Below are 14,260 nucleotides of genomic sequence, written 5' to 3'. Positions count from 1 at the left end.
TAAGGGGGAAATCTATTAGACCTAGATGAGAAAACATTTTTCACACAGAGAGTGGTGAATCTCTGGAATTTTCTGCCACAGAAGGTAGTTGAGGCCAGTTCATTGGCTATATTTAAGAGGGAGTTAGATGTGGCCCTTGTGGCTAAAGGGATCAGGGGGTATGGAGAGAAGGCAGGTACAGGATACTGAGTTGGGTGATCAGCCATGATCATATTGAATGGCGGTGCAGGCTCAAAGGGCCGAATGGCCTACTTCTGCATCTATTTTCTATGTTTCTATACTTCTATGTTTCTTTGGCTACAGTGATAACTGATATATCAGAGAGCATTTGGGGAGAATAATGCGATCATGACAATTTCCATCTAAATGTTGACAACTCCAATTATGATTTATGTTGTACTTGCATCTATTTGTCCCAGGGTTAACAGCGAGCCTGGTCTTGACAACATAGCTCCACAGAGGTTGATATCAATGTCTCGTGTAGTTTAGAGATACAGCCCGGAAACAGGCCCTTCGACCCATCGAGTCTGGACTGACCAGTGATCCCCACATATTAACACTATCCTACACTAGGGATAATTTTTACATTTATATCAATCTAATTAACCTACAAACCTGTACGTCTTTGGGTTGTGGGAGGAAACCAAAGTTCTCAGAGAAAACCCACGCAGGTCACGGGGATAACGTATAAACTCCGTACAGACAGCACCCATAGCCAGGATCAAACCCAGGTCTCTGGTGCTGTAAGACAGGAACTCTACCGCTGCACCAACATACCACCCATGGTACTAAAATGATCAGGGAACATTCCTCCGTGTAATTTTTAAGAGAGAGTTAGATTTAGCTCTTAGGGTGAACGGAATCAAGGGATACGGGGAGAAAACAGGAATGGGGTACTGATTTTGGATGATCAACCATGATCATATTGAATGCCAGTGCTGGCTTGAAGGGCCGAATGGCCTACTCCTACACCTATTTTCTATGTTTCTATGTAATGTTATTATTCTCATGCTAAGCATGTCCTTTTTAAAAATACTGTTTGTTTTCCCTCTATAAGATTATGTATGGTTCTCAGCATGTCCAGTATTTTAGGTGCAGTAATACTATAACTATTGTTTAACAAGATGCAGCAGTGAGTCAAATTAACCACAAAAATCATAGACTTACTGATTACAGTTTGCACTGATGCTAAAAATTAACAAGGTGGCAATGTGGTTGCTGTAATTTTAATCCTTGTATTTGTGGATTCTGATGTAGTTGATATTTAATCCCAGTGTCTAAGATTCCTAGCACGCTGCATCTGTTCCTGAATCAGTCTTCTGGTTAAACCATAGCTGCTGAGTAGACAGTAAATTTCACTATTTAAATTAAATAATCGGAGACGGTGCAAGTCAAACAAAATCAGAAACATGCCTATAAAGACACCATAACACCAGCGAGAACCGTGCACCAGCATTGCAATTGCATATGGATAAGATGGTCTCGGCCTAACGTAACCTCACATCATTCTGTGCCATCCTCAATTTTCTCCCCAAGGAAGATTGTCTATGTAGGATTTAACAAGCAATGACAGGAATTGGAACTGCAGATGATATAAGAGAGAGGGAGAATAATCCTCATGCTCTATTGTGGAAAAGAAGTAGAGGATATTTATGAAACGCATACTGTTGTGGCTCGGCCAGTAGAGCTGCTGCCTCACAGTTCCAGAGACGTGGGTTCAATCCTGACCTCGGGTGCCATCTGTGTGAACTTTGCATGTTCTCCCTGTGACCATGTGGGTTACTTCTGGGTGCTCTGTTTTCTTCCCAGATCCCAAAGACTACATGATCATAAGATCATAAGTGATAGGATTAGGATTAGGCCATTCGGCCCATCAAGTTTACTCCGCCATTCAATCATGGCTGATCTATCTCTTCTTCATAACCCCATTCTCCTGCCTTCTCCCCATAACCTCTGGCATCTGTACTAATCAAGATTCAATCTATTTCTGCCTTAAATATATCCACTGACTTTGCCTCCACAGGCTTCTGTGACAAAGAATTCCACCGATTCCTCTTTATCTCCTTCCTAAAAGAACATCCTTTAATTCTGAGGCTATAACCTGTAGTCCTAGACTCTCCCACTAGTGGAAACATCCTCTCCACATCCACTCTATCCAAGCCTTTCACAATTCTGTACATTTCAAAGAGGTGCCCCCTCATTCTTCTAAATGGCGAATGTAGTTCCAGTGCCATCAAACGCTCATCTTATGTTAACCCACTCAATCCTGGGATTATTCTTGAAAAAGATGTGGCTCGTAATAGTGACAGAAGAGAACATGAACATCAAGGTCGAACTTATCATTTGAAACGATGAAACGAGAATTGCAGCATTATCAAGGTGAGCAGAACATAACAACATTCCTAACTGGTGCCAGGTATCCTTAGGAAGTAAAATGCTCTTCTGGTGGGAGATAGTATAAATTGTGTGGAAAGTTCAAAATAATTGGAAGTTTGTCTTTCAGGCTCCTAAGTAGCTGACTCCAAAGGTAATGGAGAGATCGTCAGCGATTTCAATTGCCCTGCAAATTCATTTCTTTCTTTTCATATTTATTAGAGAGCATTTGTCAACATGACAAGTATGTGGTATTGAGGGAATTTTTTTTTTTGTTATGGATATTGCTAAATATGGGTATTGCTGCAAAGACAGCGTTTGTTGCGCAATCTTTGGTTGCGCTTGAGAAGAAAGCAGTGAGCCACTTTGGGGCACTATTTCACTATTTACCGCCATTACTGTGGGGCACTATTTCACATAGAAACATAGAAACATAGAAAATAGGTGCAGGAGTAGGCCATTCGGCCCTTCGAGCCTGCACCGCCATTCAATACGATCATTGCTGATCATCCAACTCAGTATCCTGTACCTGCCTTCTCTCCATACCCCCTGATCCCTTTAGCCACAAGGGCCACATCAAACTCCCTCTTAAATATAGCCAATGAACAGGCCTCAATTACCTTCTGTGGCAGAGAATTCCAGAAATTCACCACTCTCTGTGTAAAAAATGTTTTCCTCATCTCGGTCCTAAAAGATTTCCCCCTTATCCTTAAACTGTGACCCTTTGTTCTGGACTTCCCCAACATCGGGAGCAATCTTCCTGGATCTAGCCTGTCCAACCCCTTAAGAATTTTGTAAGTTTCTATAAGATCCCTCCTCAATCTTCTAAATTCTAGCGTGTACAAGACAAGTCTATCCAGTCTTTCTTCATATGAAAGTCCTGCCATCCCAGGAATCAGTCTGGTGAACCTTCTCTGTACTCCCTCTATGGCAAGAATGTCTTTCCTCAGATTAGGAGACCAAAACTGTACGCAATACTCCTGGTGTGGTCTCACCAAGACCCTGTACAACTGCAGTAGAACCTTCCTGCTCCTATACTCAAATCCTTTTGCTATGAAACACTATTTACATCCAGCGATGGTACAGGACTAGCAATTTATTTGCATGTGAGGATGGTCTGTGGCTGAGAGAGCCAGCTGCAGGGGCAGTGTTCCCATGTGCTTCTTGGTGGCCATGGGTTTGGGCAATGCTTGGTGTAAATTTATAACACAGAAACTAATTTGTATTTCTTTAATGAAATGTTGATTATTTCATTGAAATTAAATTAATTAATACTTTCTGAGTTTGAATAAGGGTCCCGACTCGAGACGTCACCTATCCATGTTCTCCAGAGATGCTGCCTGACCTGCTGAGTTACTCCAGTGTCTTGTGTCTTTGTTTTTAGTGAATGCTCACGTTAAGTAGGTATGTTTGGAATCTAAATATTGTAAGTGGGTCCCAAAAGCCAAACATCAACTGATTCTGATTGGCACCAAAATAATCAGTGAGATCATAGTTTTCCACAAACTTGGTCATTCATTGTGAAATTATCACTGAGATTACTCCAGATGAGCCGGTCATCTTCTGATATCCCGGACGGACCCTGACTCCAAGAAATATTATATTTTCCCTTTTGAATGTTTTCAACTTGTAAGGAGTGTTCTTCCACCCATACCTGTCAAGAACATTTGCTGAAGATAGACACAAAAAGTTGGAGTAACTCAGTAGGTCAGACGGCATCTTTGGAGAGAAGGAATGGATGACGTTTCGGGTTGAGGCCCTTCTTCAGGGTCACCTATTCCTTTTCTCCAGAGATGCCGTCTGACCCGCTGAGTTACTTCAGCCTTTTGTGTCTATTTTCGGTTTAAATAGAACATATAAACATAACATGTAATAAAACATCTGCAGTCCCTTCATACAAAGAACAATTTGCTGCTGGTTCTTTAGGTGTCTTGCTTGTAAGAGATCCTATACCGCCATCTCATGGACATCAGCTTACATTGCAGTCAATACTGCAAAAAGGGGAGAAGCTAGATTTTCTTTTTTTTAATAATATTTTTATTAGAAGCAAACATGTTATGGTAAAATATAGTTACATATTATAGTAAAAACTTTTCATGTACATCAATCATACATTATTAAAATTTTCAATTGTGGATTGATTCTGCTTCTAGTTTTTTTTATATAGATAGAAAGAGAGAGAAAAAAAAGAATTACAAATATCAAAAAGAAAAAAGGTGGAATTAATTACTAATAATACGTCATTGGAGATAGGCTCGTAGATTATAAAGTATAACTTTTCATCTAATCCTGAGTTCAAGCTTCAGTTAGGTTTCCGTGCCGAGCCAATCTATCCCTTCAAATAGTTAATGAATGGGGACCATATTTTAACAAAAAGTTCTTGTTTGTCCATTAAGACAAATCTAATTCTTTCCAGATGTAGGGTCTCCGACATTTCCACAATCCACATTTTAATTGTGGGGGTTATAGGACCTTTCCAAAATTTTAATATTAGTTTTTTCCCAGTTATGCATAGATCTACATCTCCGAATAAAGATTTGAAAATTTCTCTTTTAAGGGGCCTTCTCTCCTATTTCTACTTTCTACTTTTTCTTTTTTTTATATACACACTTCACGTTTTTCTATTCTCTACCATCTATTTTTCCGCTTTTTCCCCTTTCTATTGTTTTCTTTTTCTTGTCTTACTTCCCTTCTCAAAACATAAAAGTAGAGGTTGTACATAGAATGGATTACGGTATGACATAGTTGGCACCTAAAATTAGGTTCCACTGTACTGTTTTGTACTGTATTAACTTCTAATAAAATAAACAAAACATAAAAAAAAAATAAAAAAATTCCCAGTTATTATACTGTTAGATTTAACTAGATTTTCAAAGGAATCTGATGCGGTGTCTGTGAACATTGACAATGCGTGATGGAAGGTGGAGACCTGAACCTTGTTCTTTGTCTCCTGGATCTCAGTCTGCCATAGCCTTGCCTCATCTTCCTTCTCCCCACCCCATAGTGTCTACGTCAGCGGGGCATGCTGAATCTCCACTTCCAAACTTCTGAAAATTCTGTGTCTCACACTTGGGCAAAAGTTACGGTAGAGAAAGAATGGGGGCAATCCTGGACCGATATAGCTGGCAGTATTAGGGTGATGCCTGAAGGAGATGCACCTAACCTAACAAATATGTGCATTGGCCATTTAGAGGAGCATTGATTGTATTGTTTTTGACAGAAATATTTCATGGAAGAGGGTGGTGAAACTGTGGAATTCTTTGCCACAGAAGTCTGTGGAGACCAAGTCAGTGGATATTTTTAAGGCGGAGATTGACAGATTCTTGATTAGTACGGGTGTCAGGGGTTATGGGAAGAAGGTAGGAGAACAGGGTTGAGAGGGAAATATAGATCAGCCATGATTGAATGGTGGAATAGACTTGATAGGCCGAATGGCCTAATTCTGCTCCTATAACTTATGAACATGAAAATTGAAAGGATTTTGCTCAATGCAAGTTAACCCTTTTATTCAAGGAACTAACAACTGTTACAGGTGTGTAGCTGGGCTACTAAAAATCACGGGATCTAAGAAGGCATGTTACAAGATTTTGAGATTTTATAAATCTAGTCTGTAATTTATCCCATCAGATAAAGCATAAAATGAAATTTAATTTGACACCTAATTCACTTTCATATCTTCAGTATTAAAAAAGTTATGGCCATTTTCATACTTGGAAATTAGCATCTTGCTTTTCCGTTGACCTAACACAAAAGCTGTGATCGAGGACAGTCAAAAGCCCATAACTTTCTTAAAAATTAAGAGAACTGAAAGAATTTTTGTTATTATAGATTGAAGCTTTCTGAAACAAATATGAAACAATGTTACTTAGATGACTTAAAATTAAAGCATATAATTAGTTAGTTACCTAATTGTAGCTAATTACAAAATTCAATTACTAGATCTAAACATCTATCAATTTCTTAAGAATAGATTAACATTTTTAAATAGCCTAAGTGTCCAAATAACATTCACACAAGAATTCTCAATATAACATAATTTTTAAATCTCATTGTCATGGATTTATAGGCCAAATGGAAGGAATTTAATGTTTAATACCTGTAAATTAATGACCATTTAAATCATCTTGCGAGTGGGTTTTTCTGGAACGCGATCATTTGGAATGTTGCGGTTTGCGGTGAATTTATACCCCATATAGGTGTATAGGAAAAATACTGCTGGTTCGTATGGGGACTAAATCACCGTTTCACAACTTAAAATGTGAATTAAAGGCATCTTAAGGACCACTTTTTTACATAAAATAAACGGCTTTCTTTTACCTGTCCCGTACCTGAAATCCGTTCCCGTTGTCAGCGTTGACGGCTTTAGAAGCTGATTTTAAAATTACTCCAGCGCTGAACTTGTAGGGCGATAAAAAAAAAATACACCGAACGCCCGTCGGAACAATTCTTCAGCAAAAGCTTGCACTCCAACCAAATATATTCCAGGACAAGGTAGGAAAGAAACGCATTTTAACCCCGCCCCCCCCCCCCCCCTCAAAGGCGACAAAATCGCGCACATGGCCAGTGGCAGAATTGCAGCGCCGCTGAAGGTAAGTATTGTAACATACCTATATTGGGTGAAGAGCTGTCCCGATAAATGTGATTTCTTTGTGGTAATGAGATGAGGATGGGTAATGGATTAGAACTAACAGTCTCTGATGAGTGATTGTCATTCTCACAGTGGTACTTTAGTGATATTGGCTGCACGATAGTAGAAATGAATTCTGGGATATAAGGGTTAACAGAACTCCGATATTTGTCAGACTGCATTCTCAATCAGTAGCAAGAAACACGGTAAACTGTAGTTTATCTGACATTTGTGTATCTGGAATTTTCATACAACTGGCAAAAATGTTATGAAAGTTTTAATGAAAGTAAACTCAAGAAAGCAGAGGACAGAAGTTTACGATAAGAGGAGAACGATTTAATAGGAGCAATGTTGTCACACACAAAATGGTGGGTATACGGAATGAGCTGCCAGAGGAGGTAGTCAAGGCAGGTGCTATAACACCATTTAAAAGACATTTGGACAGGTACAGTCTATGGATAGGAAAGGTTTAGAAGGATATGGGTCAATTGCAGGCAGCTGGGACTAGTGTAGATTGGGCATCATGGTCGCATAGGAAAGTTGGGCCGAAGTGCCTGTTTCCATGCTGCAGACTATGACACTGACTCTATGAATAAATTTCACGTGTTATGCAAAAAAAGTGTGAAAATACATGTTTGGTTTATTTCTGTTCTTACACGGATAGTGCAGCTGTAGGCTGATTAGCAACATCATCCTATTTGGCAGCTCGTGTGCTGATGAACAGTCATTCATTTGATCTACTTTTATATTTTGCATTGATAATGTTTAATCTTAAAATGTAGAACCTATGTGGAAAACACGGTATTTAAAATAATGAAAAGATGACATTGTCAGCAATTCAATTAACTGTGTGCATAGAGTGCTAATGTTTGATGTGTACAAAAGTGTTTTTAGCAACTTCTGTGCAACTAGCCTATTTGTGAATCCACCCCCCCCCCCGTCCCCTATCCCCCCCCCCCTCCCCGTTCCCTATTCCCCCCCCCCCCCCCCATCTCCCCCACCCCACCTCCCTTTTCCCAGAGATGTTTGATGGAGAGAGTTCACTACATGAATTACTTTGAAAGTGTAGCACTCAATGGACAGATCAAGAAAATGTGTAGCCTTTTTGTGATTGATGGGATAATGAGCATAAAATTGATAAAGAGGTTTCTTGCAGGCTGGAGGGAAGATTACTGTGGTGTTGATTTCTGGGCCTTTGGATTCTTTGATAGATGGAAAACAGTGATCAGAACCTGAGTGCACTGGATAATGACGTTTAGAGTTGGCATGAAGCCTGGAAAAACACTAATGGCAATGAGGAGAGTTGTGGCATTAAGAGCTGGTAGATGACACGGAATTCCATATTGAAGATTAATGTAGAGACGTGAAAAATAATAACTATTGGAAAGAAAAACGAGAAGAGGAAATCAATTAAATTGTACATTTTTAACAAGGACAAGGAATAGAGAGAACTGTTGTTCCCATAGACAATCCTTAGGCACAGGCAGCACAAGCTGGACTAATCTCTTTGGAAGATGGAAATTATTTTTGGCTTTGTAAATGGAAACAAGGAGATAATGACATTTTTTTTTATAGATTGCTGATTTCTAGCTTGTGTATTGTGCTCTTTCAGGAATCCACACTACAAGAAGCTGCAGAGGATGCAACAAAGGTTTCTTGGAATAGTGCTAATGGGCCTGTCCCACTTGGGCGGTTTTTCAGAGGACTGCTGGCGACTGTCAGAGTGGAACACACACACACACACACACACACACACACACACACACACACACACACACACACACACACACACACACACACACACACACACACATCGCAAAGACGGGGCCAGGGCAAGCGGGGGAGCGCTGTCTGAAATTCACACAGTACAAGGCCAAGGTGATACAGACACAAACCGTGATGAACAGGAAGGTTGGTGCTGTAATTCAGACGGCTAGCACAGTGTGCGGTAAGTCCTTTAAAAGAGGGTAGAAAACCTAGGCAGTGGTCATGGAGACAGGCCACTTTAATGACACTTGAAGTGGCAGTAGACTGTTGAACTGAGAGGTTGGAGATGTCGGCCAAATCTTGGCCAGTTAATTGGCGCAACATTTCAGAACCCATCCAGGGATTTCATACAGGCCAGCGGCTTATTGTGAGTTTACCCTCATGAAGGCAAATCTGACTGCCTCCACTGAGATGTATGGGACAGAAGCAGCAGGGGACTTGCTGTGAATTCTTGGTTGAATTCTGGTGGAATTCTGCTTGCCTGTTCAAAACGGATGTAGAAGGCATAGAAGTAGAGATGAGTCATTGTCAGAGAACGGCTAATTGCCCTGTGATGTAGGAAATTATGGTGGTTATAAGAAAATTCCTAGCAACATGTAATACCTAAAAATGTACGTACTGGGGAAGCATGATGGGGGAAAGGCCAACATAGTGAAGGTAAAGGCCATGTAAGGAGAGGCCATATAGATTTAGGAAGTGTTTAGATTACAAGGCATAGCCGACTGAAGTAAAGATAAACATAGGAGGTTATCAACCAGACTGAGGGGAATAAAACTGACCAGGAAATAGGTGTCCTTTATTGCACCCATTTGTCAGATAAATGAGACAAGGAACAGAGGGTTAAATATAACCCTAGAAAAAATTAAGGATAAAAAGCTGATGAATTAATATAAAAAAGCAAAATGCATGTAACGACTGTGCTGTGGGTATATAAAAAGACTCCTGGTGCAGTGAATTATGGAAGCACCTTAAGTTCTTTCAGAGTGTCTCCCAGTAAACACTGTTAAGGCCTTGAATAAACTGACTAGTTTGAGAAACTGCTTGTTTGAGAAACAAAATGGTCTTTGTGCTGCCCGATCCAGGTCAAACATACAATTCCTTCCAACACCCTTCTTGGTATAAAGGCCCTGCCACATGCACCTGGCATCTGCCTGATGGAATTGAGCTTCCAGCTAGTTCTGGAGCTTTTTTTCTCTTAACATCTCTGATAGCCTTGTGGAGTTCGTACTTGGCCTCCTTGTACAGCACAGGGTCATTCATCTTGGAAGGTCTCGGATCTGGACCTGTGCAGAGAGGGAGTCGTGCAGGAAGGAACTGCAGATGCTGGTTTAAACCAAAGATGGATACAAAAAGCTGGAGTAACTCAGCAGGTCAGATAGCATCTCTGGATCATAAAGTCATAAGGTCATAAGTGATTGGAGCATAATTAGGCCATTCGGCCCATCAAGTCTACTCCGCCATTCAATCATGGTCAATCTAATTCTACCTCCTAACCCCATTCTGCTGCCTTCATCCCGTAACTTCCGACACCCGTATAAATCAAGAATCTATCTATCTCTGCCTTAAACATATCCACTGGCATTGCCTCCACAGCTTTCTGTGGCAAAGAATTCTACAGATTCTCCACCTTCTGACAAAATAAATTCTTCCTCATCTCCTTCCTAAAAGAACGTCCTTTAATTCTGAGGCTATGACCTCCAGTCCTAGACTCTCCCACTAGTGGAAACATCCTCTCCACATCCACTATCTACAATCCTTTCACTATTCTGTACATTTCAATTTAAATTCTCTTCCTTCGACGGAGGTGCGACTTTTCTGTGTCGCATCTCTGCCTGCACTGCATCCTAACATCATGGAGTTGGCAGCCTCTTGTTTGGGACTTCTAGAGCTCCAAAACTGCCAGGGGTCTGCCTTTGGTGCTCTAACCTGCGGGAGCTGCGGACTTGAACATCGTGAAGCTCGCTCGCGGTCCCTGGTTAGGAACCGATTTCTGGAACTACAAACCGTAGGAGTTTTGACCGTCCCGATGCGGGAGCTTAGACCATCCTGACGCGGGAGCTCGATCGCTGGCTGCGGATGGTTCGACTCCCCTAAACGCGGGAGGAAAGGAGGCAAGAAGATAAAACTCTATTGCCTTCAATCACAGTGGGGAATGTGGAGGAGCCGCCGTGGTGGATGTTTATGTCAATTTTTTATGTAGTTGTGCGTCTTGTTGCTTTGTTGGTATGACTGTATGGCAAACCAAATTCCTCGTATGTTGCAAAACATACATGGCTAATAAATTATGATTATGATGATTACATCCCTGTTTTTGTATACATGTTCCTCACTACTGAATCCACTTGCAGATGAACGTTTTGGGAGTCCTGCACCTACACTCCCAAGTCCCGTTGCATCTCTGATTTTCGGGTCGAGACCCTTCTTCAGACTGAGAGAGGAAATCTAGCAGTACATCCAAGATTTCTGGTAAGGATAGATCATAAATATCTTTGTCGGAACACAGCCGTCGACATATTTCTTGATGACTACGATGTACTGATTCGGCCCTTATTCTTAGGTCTATTACCTAATTTATTTAGACAGTGAAAAAGTCAAGTGAGGGATTTATTGATCACCTAGTTCTTGGCATGTATTTGTTGTGATGCCAGATCCATTATTCATGTGCCAGTGATAAGTTTCCTGGAACTTGAATTTCAACATGCAGCTAATCTTGGTCCTGCTGTTCAGAATCGAGTATTAGTTCCATTTACAAAAACACGAGAAGGCAAAATCAATGTGAAATTATCATTGGAAAAAAAGTTATTGAAATATAATTGTGATTCTTCTAGGGAATTGAAAAATTAGGCTGTGACCAGTCAGAAGATTACAAAAGATTTGGGTGGATTTCCACGGGGTAATCGGATATGGACATCAGAAAGTTTTAGCACTCAGACCAATTGTGTGAAATTGTCATAAAGTGGAAATATGCAATTTGATTATTTCCATTACTGCTTTCATTACTGCATAAAATGTAGAACAGAGAACAGTACAGCACAGGAGGAGACAGTTCGACCACAATGACTGTGCTGAACATGATGCCATGTTAATTAATCTACCCTGCCTGCATGGAATCCATATCTCTTTATTGCCTGCACATACATGTGCCTATCCAAAAGCCTCTTACAGGCTACTATCATGTTTGCTTCCACCAGAACCCCTGACAGAACATTCCACACACCCACCTCTCTCACTGTAAATTAAATTTGCTTGTCACATCTCCTTTAAACTTTTCCCCTCTAGACTTTAAAGCTAGGCCCTCTAAGTCTTTGACATTTCAACTTTGGGAAAAAGCTTCTCACTGTCTACCCAATTTAAACCCCTCCTAATTTTATATACTTCTATGTAGTTTCCCCTTAAGATCAAACACTCCAGAGAAAACCAAGTTTTGTCCAACTTGTCCTTATGGCTAATGAAATATAATCCAGACAGCATTCCGGTAAACCTGTGCTGCACCCCTCCCAAAGTTTAATTCAGTTTAGTTTAGAGATACAGCGCAGAAGCAGACTCATCGGCCCACCGAGTCCACACCGATCAGCGATCCTTGCAGGTTAACACTTTCCTACCCACACACTAGGGACAAGTTACACTTATTACTAAGCCAATTAACCTGTACAATACCTGTATGTCTTCAAAGGTTCAAAGGTTGATTTATTGTCACATACACCTAGATGTAGTGAAATTCCTTTTGCCAATGCAGCACATAAAAAAAAATACAAACATAACAATAATAAATAGCTTTAACATAAAAACATCCCCCCACAATGGTTCCCATTATGGGGGAAGGCACAAAGTCCAGCCCCATCCCCAATGTCCACCCATAGTCGGGCCTATTGAGGCCTCCACAGTTGCCTCTACGGAGGCCCGATGTTCCAGGCCGTCCTCGCCGGGTGATGATGTTCCGGCGTCGGGAGAGTCCTCTCAGCGGCATGGGAACCCTGGAACGGCCGCCTCCCTACTCGAGACCGTGGCTTCCGGAGCCGACAAGGCCGCGCCGAATGGAGCTCAACTGGCAATCTCGTCGCGAGATCCCAGGCTCCCGATGTAAAGTTCAGCGCCGCCGCTCGCAGCTCCGCGATGTTTTTAACGCCGGTCCCAGCTCACCGGAGTTCCAGCGCGGCGACCCAGGCAAGGCACCGTCCGCCCCGCAATGGCGCTCCAGCGTTGCACCGCCGTCCTCACACCCGCAGCTCCGCCGCCGATGCCGGTGCCGCCGATGCCGATGCCGAGGCTCCGGGCGGTCCCCTCGCTCCTCGGACCCGCAGCTCCGCAGCCGATGCTCCGGGCGGTCCCCTCAGGAAATACCGCTGGTAGGCCGCGAGGACGGGTCGAAAGTGCAGCCCGGAGAAAAGCTGCATCTCCGACCAGGTAGGGACCCTGAAAATTAGTTTCCCCCTTTCCCCCCCCCCCTCCCCACACATAAAAAAGCTAGAACTCCTTAAAAACAAAACACTAAACTAACTAAAAATAAGAAAAAAGAAATGAAAAACAGACAGCTGCAGGCTAGGCAGCCATACCCCCTACAGGTCGGCGCCTGCAGATAACTCCACACTTTGGAGTTTGGAAGGAAATCGAAGATCTCGGAGAAAACCCACGCAGGTCACGTGGATAACGTACAAACTCCGTACAGACAGCACCCGTAGTCAAGATCGAACCGGGGTCAACGGGGCTGTGCAAGCGCTGTAAGGAAGCAACTCTACCGCTGCGCCACCATGCCGCCCTTCGCACCCTTACTGCAAAAGGGCAACCAGAGATGGACGCAATATTCCCAATGTAGCCCAACCGATACTCAATCCTCCCCAAAACATGAAAGCAAGCCTACCATACCATACACCTTCTTTACCACTCGTTCTGTAATAGTTTTTCCCATTGTATTGTATTACAGCACAATAGACCTTATTTAAGAATGAATGAAGCTTAAATATTGTGCCTTACCCCATAGTGCAGATATTTGGTGGGCTGGATATTGCATTGCCACACTTTAATAGTGTTAGAACAATAAATGTGAAATTCAAATGGAGAGCATGGATTTGTATTGCACGGGTTAGATTTCTCTGTGTGGCTGCAATGACATTGCCAGTTTCAGCACAGCATTCCATATTGATGTGCCACAAATTCTGGCCCCAGCCAGGGTTTAACATGACGGATTTTAGTGCTGTTCTAAAAGGGGATTACAGTAAACCCTCGTTTTTACAGACCTCTTTATAACGGATTTTGGTTGTCGCGGACTGACCTACTGAACTTCACCGCCAGGCCAGAATGCCGATACCTCCCCATGGCCGCATCGTCAGCCGTGCCTGCCGACACTAACCCCTGGCTGCACCTAACACCGCCGTCCCCAGCCACTTCCTCAGCCCCCGCCACCACCTGGATTGCTGCATTGAGACCTTGCAGCTTTGTAGCTTAGGGCAGGTCAAGTGTTCTGTCTGCTGAAAAAAGGGCATCTCTCACAGTGCA

Source organism: Amblyraja radiata, chromosome 8 (assembly GCF_010909765.2).
Source record: "Amblyraja radiata isolate CabotCenter1 chromosome 8, sAmbRad1.1.pri, whole genome shotgun sequence".
NCBI lineage: Eukaryota > Metazoa > Chordata > Chondrichthyes > Rajiformes > Rajidae > Amblyraja > Amblyraja radiata.
This window is presented reverse-complemented; position numbering follows the sequence as displayed.